General features: G+C 33.6%; 1 long non-coding RNA gene across 1 annotated transcript in view; it reads left to right on the top strand.

Moving 5' to 3' along the window:
* LOC131423378 (uncharacterized) overlaps window positions 1-9,856 on the top strand; it is a 38,962-nt gene extending 29,106 nt beyond the window's left edge. Inside the window, exon 3 of the long non-coding RNA XR_009224859.1 lies at window positions 9,625-9,856. This is a non-coding gene — a long non-coding RNA (uncharacterized LOC131423378). The remainder of the gene's footprint in view (window positions 1-9,624) is intronic.
* The last annotated feature ends 3,596 nt before the right edge of the window (window positions 9,857-13,452 follow it).

Genomic DNA, 13,452 nt, shown 5'->3' with positions numbered 1-13,452 from the left:
AAGACCTTTGGTTTTCAGGGCTACTGTAAAGCTGATGAGAGGGTAGTGGGAACAAAGCAAGTGAAAAATTAACAAAGCTCACTATTCTAAAAAAAAATTCACATTTTTTTTCTAAATGATCTTAATATTTTGTAAGTCTTTGGTTAATTTTCTGCATTCCAAGGAATTCATTTTTTACAATTTTTGTCAATATTATTGATTTTGTGGAAGGGTAGCTTTTTATTTCACCATTCCTGCTCATGTCTGACCAATTAATCATATAATCATAATAAAGTATGTTTAGATTTTTGATGAAAAAAACAATAAATAGTGCTATAGAACCATATTGGGGAATTTTCTTAGTGCAGCATTATGTAAAAGTAATATTTAATCTGAGAAGTGAAATATGAGCAGAAGTTTACCAGGTGATTAAGGGAGGAAAGAATTTTTTAATATAATTCTAAGGAACGAGAAAAAAGATCACCCGTTAGAGGAACTGAAATTCTGTAAAATGGAATTAAGATTGAAGAATGAATCAGGAGACAGAGACAAATTAACAAGGGCCAAATAAATCTATTAAACAGTATAGAATCTAAAGTCCATAAAATATCAATATAGTGTTATAAATTAGGGATTAACTGTGATCAGATATTTATTTTAAAAAGAATCACTTAGGGAAACTTCTATAGAATAAACCTAAAGAGTTGACTGTGTTTAAGACCAGTGTAGTGGCAACAGAGATAAAGGAATGTTGTTGAATTAAGGACATGATAGGGACGCATAACCTATGATAACTCAATAAGGTTATCTAATCCATTAAGTTTTAAACTTTAAATTGTGCAAATATTTCAATAAAATTGACATAGCTGCATTAAAATAGTCTGAGATTTATAATCTATATATCAGTATATTAACATGACTATATTATAGTTGTTTTAATTGTGTTTTATTATATAGTTTTAAATAATATAATGTTATATTTTATAGACTATATTTAAATTTGTATAGGTCTTGTACATCTGGGACAATGGGACAAAACAGGATAAAGAGAGATGCCAAGAGAGAAGGAGTCAGGAATTGTCCTTTTGTTTTGATTCAGACAATGGTGGGCAGTATTCCTTTCAATTGCACAGAGAATGAGAATAAATATTGGATTTGTCATATAATAAAAATGATAAAAAGTTCCTGGAAACTGTAGGGGAATTTATCTGTGTATTTTAAATAGACATTTGTAAATATGATTCCAGACATAAGCAGAGGAGTCTAATCAAGAGAGTGTTTTGGACAAGGTGGTGCAGCTTGGAGATTTGGAGGAGAGGTCTGTCCACCCTGCAACACTGTGGTCTGGAGATCCATCTGGAGGAGAGCCCCCCAACCATAAGAGTCACTCTTATTCCCCAAAGCATGGCTCCACAGCTCAACATCAGGATACATATAGGCTTGAGGCTGCCACCACCATGAAACTGTGATATTGCAGCTTCTATCAAAAGACAATAATAGGAACCTGGTAAGACATCACCAAGGTTTCTGTGGGCCTGGCTGCACCAGAGGTTTCTCTACTAGGGGTTCTAACAGTTATCCTGTCACTAAGATAACAGGGAGTCTTGTATGGGGTTGCCTATTTCTAGTTTCTCCTACTAACAGCCAACTTCTTATGATTACCCTCTCACTTGTCATATAATCTAATACCTCCATATTCTCACATCCTACCTCATAAACATCTCAGCCAACCCCCTAGTTCCTTCTTCTACCATTAGAAACTGTAAACCATTATGCAAACCTATTGATTATATGGTAAAAGATAACTGAGCTCATCATTTCTGATTATAGTTACAAAACTATAAATGTAAAAATAGAAGCTAACTAATATATGGCTGCACGTTGGGTACATTGAGTGCTAAAATATTGATCTCTCCCTTAAAAGTGAGGTGTTGGTAACCTATAGGAACGCTATAAGACAATAGGGCAGAAGCTGTAATACCTCAGATCTACACTGCAAGAGAGGAAGACACATAGATAATCATGAAAAAGCAAGGGAGGAAAGTGCCCCAAACAAACCAAGATATTACAACAATAGAATCCATAGATAGCACAGTAAGTGAAATGTCAGAGAAGGTGTTCAGAATATACATAACAAAAATGATTTGGGAATTAAAGAATGACCTAACTGAGCAGATACAGGCAAAAATCGATCATTCCAACAAAGAGATAAGAGAGTAAATACAGGTTGCAAGAGATTACTTCAAGAAAGAGATAAAGACTATGAAAAAAAATAGAAATCCTTGAAATGAAAGAAACAATAAGCCAATTAAAAAACTCAACAGATAGAATGACCACTTAGAAGTCAGGACATCAGACAATAAAGATAAAATATACAATCTTGAAAATAAAAGTTGACCTCATAGTGAAGGTGGTAAGAAACCATAAACAGAATATCTAAGAATTATGGGACACCATCAAAATACCAAATTTAAGATTTATTGGCATAAGGAGTGTTCAGAGATTCAAACCAAAGGTATGCACAATCTCTTCAATAAAATAATATCAGAAAATTTTCCAAGCATGAATGAACTGGAAAATCAAATACAAGAGTCCTATAGGACACCAAATGTACAAAATTATAACAGATCTACACCAAGACACATTATAATAAAAAATGCCTAGCACTTACAATAAGGATAGAATTTTAGAGGCCACAAGAGAGAAAAATCAGATTACCTATAAGGAAAGACCAATTTGGATCTTAGCATATTTTTCAACCCCAACTCTCAAAGCCAGGAGATCCAGGAACAACATATACCAAGCTGTAAAAGATAATGATGCCAACCAAGAATAATATATCAAGCAAATTTAAGCTTCAAATTTGACGATGAAATAAAAACTTTCCATGATAAACAAACACTAAAAAGAATTTATAGCAAGAAAATCTGCACTACAGAATATTTCTTGGCAAAATATTCCACAAGGAGGAAATGATAAACAAAAATGAAAATCTGCAAAGGGAAAGAACTACAATAAAGGAAAATCCAAACAAAGGAGGAACCAAGTCAAGTTAAATACCAAAAATAAACAAAAATGACCAGTAATACAACTCATGTTACTTTCAACCGTTTTTGATAAATTTTTACACATAAAAATTTTAACTACAATATCTTTTAATTTTTCAGGTTTTTGTTAATTTTTGTTTTGTTTTCCATTTCTCTTCACAAAGTTATACAAATATTTTCTTTAAAAAATTTAGCATTTTATACATTATATTTTAATATATAATGAACCTGGTATGTGTATATAAATTGCCTGTGATATGAGATGAGATATATTTTACTTTCTTATTATTAAAAAAATTCAAGATTCAAGGATGAAAAAGATCAATCAGTAAAAATTGTTTAATAGGGCTGGGGATATGGCTCAAGCGGTAGCCGCTCGCCTGGCATGCGTGCGGCCGGAGTTTGATCCTCAGCACCACGTACAAACAAAGATGTGTGTCCGCCAAAAACTAAAAACTAAAAAATATTAAATATTCTCTCTCTCTCTCTCTCTCTCTCTCTCTCTCTCTCTCTCTCTCTCTCTCTCTCTTTAAAAAAAATTGTTTAATAAAGTATTTATAAAGGTAAGGGCAAGGTTGAGGGACACCAGCAAATTTTGTGAAGCACCTTTTCTTCTGTAGACTTATAGAGGTAGAAGGTGAAAGTAGAGAGAGCTATTATGAAAAACTTGTAGGAGAAGTTGAACTAACTGAAGATATTCTCACCAAAAGCATGAGGAAACAACTCACAGTCTAATAGAGTCTAATAGGGAGGAATAAAGCACCTTGCTCTACTCTTGTATATTCTAAGTTCATCTCTTTGGTGTCCCTTTCTGATGCAACTCAATGAGAAACCGTGTAACAAGGGGACTTATCATGCAGCCTACAGCATATGTCTCACCAAAAGGTGAAATATGGAGAAAGGAGCCAATATGGCAGCCATTGGTTATATGAGGCTACTGTGTATTTGAAATGTATCTACTCTGAATTGAGATGTGCTATGTGTTAAATAGACATTAGGTTCCAAAGAATTACTAAGAAAAAAAATGAACATGAAATATCTTACTAACAATTATTTTTCTTTGCAAATTATGTTGGTAATCCATTGGGTTAAATTAAAATATATTAAAATTATTTTTTCTAATTTTTTAGAAAAGAAGGAAAGAAGAACAAGGTAACATTCTGTATCTTGACTGCAGTACTATATATTCATGTATATATGCTGTCATTTTTAATATTTGTACTGTCATAATTCATATAACTGTAAAACAAAAAAGGGCAAATTGTACCATATATAAATTATATCTCAACAAATACGACTTTAAAAAGAAATCTAGTTCATGAAGTGTTTTAACAGTATTGGGTACATACTAACCACCTGATAAATAATGGCTATTATTATGATTTATTAAAACAACCAGCATCATGTTGTTTCATAGTGGGGTAGGAAGGGGGAGCATGGGAGGAATAGATAAACTCTAGATAGGGCAAATGGGGGTGAGGGGGAGGGAAGGGACATGGGGTTAGAAATGATGGTGGAATGAGGTAGACATCATTACCCTAAGTACATGTATGAAGACACAAATGGTGGGAATATACTTTGTATACAACCAGAGATATGAAAAAATTGTGCTCTATATGTATAATATGAATTGTAATGCATTCTGCTGTCATATATAACAAATCAGAATAAAAAAATACACCTCAATAAAACTTTTAAAAAGGAAAAAAAGAGTGTTTTGTTTTATTATATTTGTTCTTTTTAGTTACACATGACAGTAGAATCTATTTTGATATAATTATACAAACATGGAATATATCTTATTCTAATTAGGATCCCACTCTTGTTGATATACATGATGTTAAGATTCACTGTGGTGTATTCATATATTTACATAAGAAAGTTATTTCTAATGCATTCCACTGTCTTTTCTATTCCTGTCACACCTCTTTGTCATTCCCCTTTGTCTAATCCACTGAATGTCTATTCTACCCCTACACTTGTTGTGTGTAAGAATCCACATATCAAAACGAACATTCAACCTTTAATTTTTGGGGATTGGCTTATTTCACTTAGTGAAATAGTCTCCAGATCCATCCATTTACCAGTGAATGTCTATTCTGTATGTATTCAATTGCTATATTATCTATCTTTTGATTCAGTAAGTCGTTTTCCATTTGCAATGGATTCAGTAGGGTGTCTCCTCTTTGCATCATTACCTCTGCTGCTGAGTGTGGCATCTGAAAAGTTTCAGTTGAATATTTTTGGTGCAGCTATGGGCTAAAGAGGACTGCCTTCCTGAAGTCACACTCTCTCTCAAGGCTGGCTGCACAATAATCAAATGCTAGTTTATTTGGGACTAGCCTGTGTTTTCTCTTCTCTCAGGATGAAATTGATGGGCACTTTTTCTTCAGAATTTTCTGTAGAATCAGCTAAAGCTTTTCTTAGGACCACATCCCCATTCAACATTACTATTTGCACAACACTTTGTTTATCATCTGCAGGTATTGATTTTGAGATTCCATCCTAATTAGTATCCTATATTCAAATCATCATCTGGTAGTCTTTTTGCTAAAGAACTTGACTTCAATACCATGTGAAGAAATAGTGGAGACATCTCATAACAAAAACATGAAGTGTCATCTTTGATTTATTTATTCTTTGGGTGTTACTTGTGATCTTTATTCCCTTGGAGCAAACCAAACAATTCTCCAAAAAAAAGTAGAATTTTCCAGCAGCTTGTATCTCAACTGCCTCTCCAAATCCTTGCATACATTTAGAAGTGTTATGATTTGGATGTAAGATATCCCCCAAAAGCTCATGAGTGAGAAAATACAAGAAGCTTCAAAAGAGAAATAAATGGATTGTGAGATCCTTAACCCAATCAGTGAATTAATTCTATGATAGGGATTAACTGACTGGTAACTGGAAGCTGGTAGGGTGTGGCTGGAGGAGGTAGGGCATTGTGGACATGGCTTTGGGTATATAGTTTGCAAGTGAGGAGTGGAGCTTCTCTCTCTCTGCTTTCTGATCATGATGTTAGCTGCTTTCCTCTGCCACACACTCTTCCACCATGATGTTCAGCCTCACCTTGATCCTGAAGGAATGGAGTCTGTTGTCTATGGATAGAGAACACTAAAACCATGAGGCCCCAAATAAACTTTTCCTCCTCTATAATCGTTCTGGTTGGGTCTTTTAGTCACAGCAGCAATAAAAGCTGAGTAAAACAAAGGGAATATTTATACTGAGTGTTTTGACTCTCTAATATACACATGGAAACAAACATTTTGAATTAAATCTGTCAGATTTGTAGAAATCATAAAATGTGTCATTCAAAAGAAAAGAATAGTTCAATGTACTGAGATCAGAGAATATGAATTTTCATATTTTATCTCATCAGCAACTTCAGATAGTAGACACTCAATACTTTATTTATTGAATTGATAAATAAATCAAATGTGTGCATATGATAGTAAACAATGTGATAGATAGAAGATGTGGTTACATTTGGAAAAGGTGGTCAGAAAGGATTTCTCTGACAAATTCAGGAGAATTCTTCTTTACTTCTTATTTTTAGAAACAATAGTACCAATGGGAGAATCAGACACTGCAGAAGTAAATATGCAGATCAAGTCTAACAAGACAGAGAAACCTTCTAACTTTGAGGTACTGCATATCCTCTTTAGTTGTAAGCCACTGTGAAAGGGACCATGCCTTGGTTTCTCTTAAAATTTCACTTCCTATGGTTCATTATATATCCTGCTTGAGTTTATCAAAACTCCATTTTTTTTCTATTTTCTGGGCAGGTGATATTGGTGGCATCCTGGCAGAGAGTCTATTCTGATCAATGAAAGTTTCGGATACCTTCATATTATATTACTTCCTCTTATTCAGTTAATCGCCAAATATTATCATGTTTTAAATCCTCAGGACTTTTCCTATCTCTTCTGTAGAATAATAGTGGAAATTCAAAGAGCAGTGTTTTTATAGGCCACTGAAATAGTATAAGGAGGCACACAATGCACATACATGGGCTTTAGGTAGGACCACTTATTGACAGTATTAGTATTCAGATCTAATCAGGTCATCCAAAGATTAAAAATCAACTGAGATCCATATGATAATTGTACTTTAGACTGTAAAGATATCATTATTATTGTTATTATTATTATTATTTAATATCTGAGTCTTGAAGTCCCTACCATGTTCTCTCTTTGGGGGGAAAGAAAACTTGGCCCTTTTGCTGAAATTATTCTGGGTAAGTCTTAGAATTGTTAGGTAGTTGTTAGTAAGGAACAGTGGAATGCAAACCCATAGTAGAGCAGTGTTATGAATTCTCTTTAAATTGCCTTTAAGACTAATTAATAATTGAGTAATTTGTAGAAAAACAGCAGGTGTACTAACCCTGAGAATAAACAGGTGGAAACAAAGGGAGGTGATTAAAAAATATGTTGAGGAGAAAAGATCAATGGGATTAACTAGTGACATGGTCAACTGAGATTATTATAAAGTTAAGATTCATGGTTATAGGGTTCTCAATGTGTTTCAGAAAGGAAATCCCTTTAGTAGCTCAGGTGCAGTAAAATAAAGTTTACCTGGTCATTGAACCCAACAACTTATTTTACATAGAATTGATTTGTAGTTTCCCCCTTAAAAGGAGAAATTCACCAAGACTATTCTGGAAAGCACCAACTAGTGTCAAAAACTCCCACACAAATGTGAAGAAAGAATTAAATATCTGGTGAAGACTGCAGAAGGTAGATCCTAGTTCTCTTGACAAACATCAAAGAATAATAAATATAGAAGTAGCATTAAGTTTCCTTTGTCGTTCTCTGTGCAGAGACAACCACTTTCTTTCTTGAGTGTTCTTCACTGGGGCCTTACTTTTATTTATAATAAAATTTTCTGGCTTGGATTTTTGTGTCTGATTCTAAATTTTCTTTTATCAGTACACAAGAACTTAGGCTTAGAGCTTTGGCTCTTCATTTGTGACAGAATCACTTTTTATTGTTGTTGTTAAGGTTGTTATTGATCTGTTTCTTTATTCTATATTCACTTCTCAATTTTCCTCAGGCCAGAGTTTCAGGAGAATTTGACACAATTGATTTTTTCTTTCCTTTGTACATGTTATTCCTTTGGCTTCCAGAAAAGTAGTACTGTTAAAAACAAAATAAAATAACCATCTTAACTACATTTAGAACTTCCACTGATTCTACCATGATCTCCTCATATAAATTATGCATAAAATTCTGTCTTGTATTAACTTTCATAGGTGTTTTCTTTTTAAATTTTATTTATTTATTTTAATTTGGTATATATGACAGCAGAATGCATTTTGATTCATTGTACACAATTACAGCACAACTTTTCATTCCTCTGGTTGTACATGATGTAGCTCTGCACCATGTTTGCAGTCATACATGTACCTAGGGTAATGATACTCATCTCATTCCACCATCTTTCCTGCCCCCATATCCCTTCCCCACTTCTCCCTTCCCTTTGTGCAAAGTTCCTTCTTTTTTTCCAATCTCTCTTCCTTATGGATCAACATTCACTTATCAGAGAGAACATTTGGCCTTTTAGGGGGTGGGGATTGGCTTACTTCGCTTAGCATCATATTCTCCAACTCCATCCATTTACCTGTAAATGTCATAATTTTATTCTCTTTTAATACTTAGTAATATTTTTCTGCATATATATACCACAGTTTCTTTTTCCATTCATCCATTGAAGGGCATCTAGGTTGCTTCCACAGTTTAACTATTGTGAATTGAGCTGCTATAAACATTGGTGTGGCTATGTCACTATAATATGCTGATTTTAAGTCCTTTGGGTATAGACTGAAGAGTGGGAGAGCTAGAGCAAATGGTGGTTCCATTCCTAATTTTCTGAGGAATCTCCATATTGCTTTCTAGATTTGTAGCATCAATTTGTAGGTGTTTTCTTTAGACATATTTGAAGCCAATATGTAGCTTCCTGGTCATATAATTTTACAGTCGACAATTTCCATAGACATTATTTTCATAAGGCTACATTGAAATTTCATATTTACCAATAGATTAACTTTGTGTATATCTGTGAATGTGTGTGAATATTGATTAGCTTTCCATTGCTGTAATAATAACCCTCACAACCAACCTAAAAGAGAAAAAGTTTATTCTGGCTCACAGCTTTGGAGATTTCAGTCCCTGGTTAATTGGTTCTATTGTTTTAGGCCTGTGGTGGCACATCACAGTTTACTGCATGATGGAGAAGAGCCACTCACCTTATGTCTGGAAAGTGAAAAATAGGGAGAGCTTAGAGGTCCCACTCTCTCCTTTGAGAATACAGCCCATTGACCTATGTCCTCTCACTAGGCCTCATCTCTTAGCCTACCAAATCCCAAGAAATGGAGACTACACTTTTAACACATAGGCCTTTGGGAAACACTTCAGATCAAAATTATACATGTCTATATCTATATAAGTTGTATGTTTATATATATATATATATTCATATGTATGAGTGTGCATATATATATATAGATAGATACATATAGATATAGTATATATATCATTGCTAGTACTATGCTTCATCACTGGGGTAATACTAATTTTTATTACTGTTAATACCTAAACAGATACAATTCATCAACTCCACATTTTACTCCTCAATGAAACAAAGAAATGAAAGAAGTTTTGAGAGATGTTAAAGCCCATTGAAGAGGATATGGCATAGGGTCTCCCAGAATGGATTGGAAAAAGAGTATTCCAACCTCATTTTTAAGTTACTTTTGGTTTGAAATCTAAAGGAGGAAATATATTTATAATGACTTTTACTTCATATTATTTCAGGCATATATGCTTTTCATAATAAAGGTAAGAAAAAGAAACTCTAATTTCATTACCACCTTAATGGCCCTTGACTTTAATTTTACACATTTACTAATTGATAGCATAGATATTTATTTTCAGTCATAAACTTGATATGTTTATTTGGTTATCTAATGGGGTATTCAATAATACAAAAAATTCTAAGTTTAAAATGCTTTAATTCATATTATTTTAGTACTATTATGTTTTCAAGGGGAAGATAATCCTCAAAATGGATTTTAAGAGAGAAACTTTTCATTATCTTTACTATAAAACAGCCTTGATGAATAAAGGCAGAGATGTTTAATAGATAGTATGTGACAGTACTGAGCACTCAGCCTAGGTTAAAGTAGATACTTAATAAATGTTAAATTAATATGACAAATTGATTTTCATTCCTCAAGAAGAGTTAGGTTAATAGAAGCCACAGGGACAGCGAGTTAAGGCAAACCATTTAATGATTTTGCATTAGAGACTACTGCCTAGGAGCAAATCTGAGCTGCAGGTCAATTTCCAGCACAATGTCACCTTTCAGCTGCCTTTCTAAACTCCAGCAAGAACTCTCTTTGCAGATCTTCAGTTTCACTTGTGTACTGGCGCCCTCTAGTGCTGGTGTAAGGCCTTAACGAGGAGGCGGCTTCTGTGTGATTGTGAGATGAACTAGTCAGTCTACTTGGAGAATGTAAGTGCTGGGCTCTCCTCTTGTCCTCCCTGCAAACACTTTTCTTTCCCCAAATGAATACCTTCACTGAATTTTATTTTCCCATCCAGTCATTAGTCAAATACTTAGTGAACAAAAAAAGTTGGTCAGAAACTGAAAGATGTTGGAAATACAAAAATCAAAGTTATAGAAATTACTATGAAATATGTATAAACATAGATTATCTAAAGATAAACTCCATCACCTGTCTTTCACATTTTTTTTCTTCCTTATAAGGCATTGTTCTTAAGTTATTGCACTTCCAAGATCTGAAGCATTTTTTTGGTAATAAATTAATGTTGAGTAGATGGATGAATGAACGTATGCATGTATGATAGAAATTGTTTTAGGAAAAGCAGTCTTTAACTCTCAGCATCAAAAGAAAAGCTGTTTTCTCTATCCATGCAGATTATATGACCAAGATAAAAGATTTACGTATATAAATAGAAACATGGGATTTTTCAGTTCACTTTTTAAATTATGGTCTTTTATACCTTATGTGAATATTCAGTCATTATGGTTTGAATATATTTTCATACATAATTTATAGTTTGTGTGATGTGAAGTCTTTCAAAGATTATATCATCTAATATATTTTATTATCTGTTATCTGTTTAAACCAATGAAATTACTAAATTGTCCTCCCTACAGAGGTCATTTCTCACATGGGGGGTGGGGTACGCCTAATGCAAGGAGGTACTTAGTGATTTATAGAACAAATTTTGCAACTGTGTGTAGCTGTTGAAGACTAAGACTGTAGTAGCAATAATTGTTAGTTTAAGGAAAGCCAGCATAAAGGAAAACATTAATGAAACCACAAGGGACCTCTCAATTCTAGCTTCAGAATGTTTCCTATCTCTGAATGACCTTGGGAAAGTAACATAGTCTCTGCTGTATTCATCTTTATTTTCTGACGGGAATAATAGTTTAAATTACAAAAGTACAGGTTATTATATAATGGCTATGGCTATAGAATAAATTTAGAAGTAATTTTGTATTCGAATTCCTGCTACCATAAAAAATCAACAATGCTTAATTTAAAAAAATATATATTAATTTTCATGGTTGCCCTGTCATTTTGCACCTCATGTCCAATCAAATTAACTTCAATAGCGTACAAAGCTTTGCAGTCACAGAATTTTTCTCTGTGAATTTAGCCTGTACTGTTATTATAAAATATTCTGAGGTAGATATAAATTTTCTTAATATCTTTATTTCCCAGTATCTAGCATGTTACCTGACAACAAAAATAAGTGCTTAATTTTTTAGACAATTGGAAACAAATATGTAAAATCTATTGGAAATGGGTCCTATAATCATTTGAAAATATGACTATGTAATATTTTACCATATTTTATTTCAAGAACTTATAATATATAAAAATTGTTACTATTTATATATGTTTAAAATATAATTCACTTTCTAAAAATTGGCTTTACCTTTTTAGAGTACTACAAAATTAAATAGGAGGTGCAGATTTCCCATACATATGCACAGTCTTCCTACCCCTCCACATTAATAGGTTCCCTTATCAAAAACTCAACCCAAACTAGTACATTTGTTACAATTGAACTTACACTGGCACATCATTAGACCTCATCTATTTATATTCATAGTTTATGACAGAATTTTTTTTGATGGAACCCAAGGGTGTTTAACCACTGAGCCATATCCTGGGCCCTTTTGGTATATTTTATTTTGAGACAGGGTCTCCCTAAGTTGCTCAGGGACTCAGTAATTTGATAAGGCTAGCTTTCAACTTGCAATCCTATTGCCTTAGCCTCCAGAGTCACAGGGACTTCAGGCATACGCCACCACACCTGGCACAATATATTTGGTTTATTCTTGATGTTATACAGTTTTATGGGTTTGACAAATGCATAAATATTCACCCATTATAGGATATATAGAATAATTTCACCACTCTAAAAATCCCTCTCTACTAACTTCTGGTAACAGGGTTACCTTTTCCAAAATGTTATATGTTTGGAATCATTCAGTTCATATCATTTCCAGATTGGGTTCTTTAACCTAACAATATGCATTTTAAGGGTCCTCCATGCCTTTCCTTCCTGATAGCTAATTTATTTTTAGTGTTGAGCAATATTCCATTGTCTGTATTACCAATTTCACCCATCCATTTGCTTAACAAAGGATATTTTGAATACTTCCAAGTTTCAGTTATGAAAAAATGTCATGAACATATATGTGCATACTTTGGTGTGGACATGTTTTCAACTCATTGAGGTAAATACCAAGTAGTATCATTGCTGAATTATATGGAAAGAGTGTTTAGTCTTGAAAGAAACTGCCAAACTCTGCACCAATTTAAGTTTTTGCTTGTAGACATCCAGTTGTTGAAGAGCCATGTGTCATAATAGTACACTTTTCTCATTAAACACTCTTGGTACCCTTGTCAAATATCAATTGTCCAGCTGGGTGTGGTGGTGCACGCCTGTAATACCAGTGGCTCTGAAGCCTAAGGCAGGAGAATTAGGAGTTCAAAGCAACTTAGTGTGACAGTAAGCAATTTAGCAAGACTCTGTCTCTACATAAAATATAAAAACATGGTTGGAAATGTGGCTTAGTGACTAAGTGCACCTGGATTCAACCCCCCAGTACCCAAAGAAAAAAAGAAAAAGAAAAAAACATCAATTAGCCATAAATGTTCTCTGTTAGGGTCTGTAAACAAGTCAAGATGGTGCCTGGCATTTTGCCAGAGGGAGTGGTTTGTGAAGTAACACCAGGGAGCCATTAAGTGTGGAGATTCCTTATTGGTTGACTGCTGTATCTAGTTTATGTTAATTAAGATAAGCTGTGTGGAATGTATATATACCCCTCCTGTCCTACAATAAACGGCTCCCACTCCTGCTGTATCAATGTACACAAGTTGTTC

Source organism: Marmota monax, unplaced genomic scaffold (assembly GCF_021218885.2).
Source record: "Marmota monax isolate L192 unplaced genomic scaffold, Marmota_monax_Labrador192_F-V1.1 WCK01_AAM20220418_F8-fsc00488, whole genome shotgun sequence".
Classification (NCBI taxonomy): domain Eukaryota; kingdom Metazoa; phylum Chordata; class Mammalia; order Rodentia; family Sciuridae; genus Marmota; species Marmota monax.
The sequence above is the reverse complement of the archived record's forward strand: the minus strand, read 5'-3'. Positions and strand labels throughout refer to the sequence as shown.